This window comes from Poecilia formosa, unplaced genomic scaffold, assembly GCF_000485575.1.
Source record: "Poecilia formosa unplaced genomic scaffold, Poecilia_formosa-5.1.2 Scaffold1263, whole genome shotgun sequence".
Classification (NCBI taxonomy): Eukaryota; Metazoa; Chordata; class Actinopteri; order Cyprinodontiformes; family Poeciliidae; genus Poecilia; species Poecilia formosa.
Window position 1 is genome coordinate 9,938 of NW_006801202.1, and position 251 is coordinate 10,188.

Genomic DNA, 251 nt, shown 5'->3' on the forward strand with positions numbered 1-251 from the left:
CTAAGTATTTGTCAGAGAGCGAGCGAAGTATCATTGAGAAGGCCCTCAGTGATGTACTGGAAGAGGATGAGGAGGACAATTTGTTGGATCTGTTTTCACAGATGGGGGGGACTCACAACATTCCATGTCAGGAAAATTTCAAGCAAGCAATAAAAGTCATGGCTCATAAAGTCATATTGCAAGAACCAAAGTACATCATCGATTGCTTTTAAGATTTTCAAAGACATTGCATTGAATCTGTCTCATCCAGC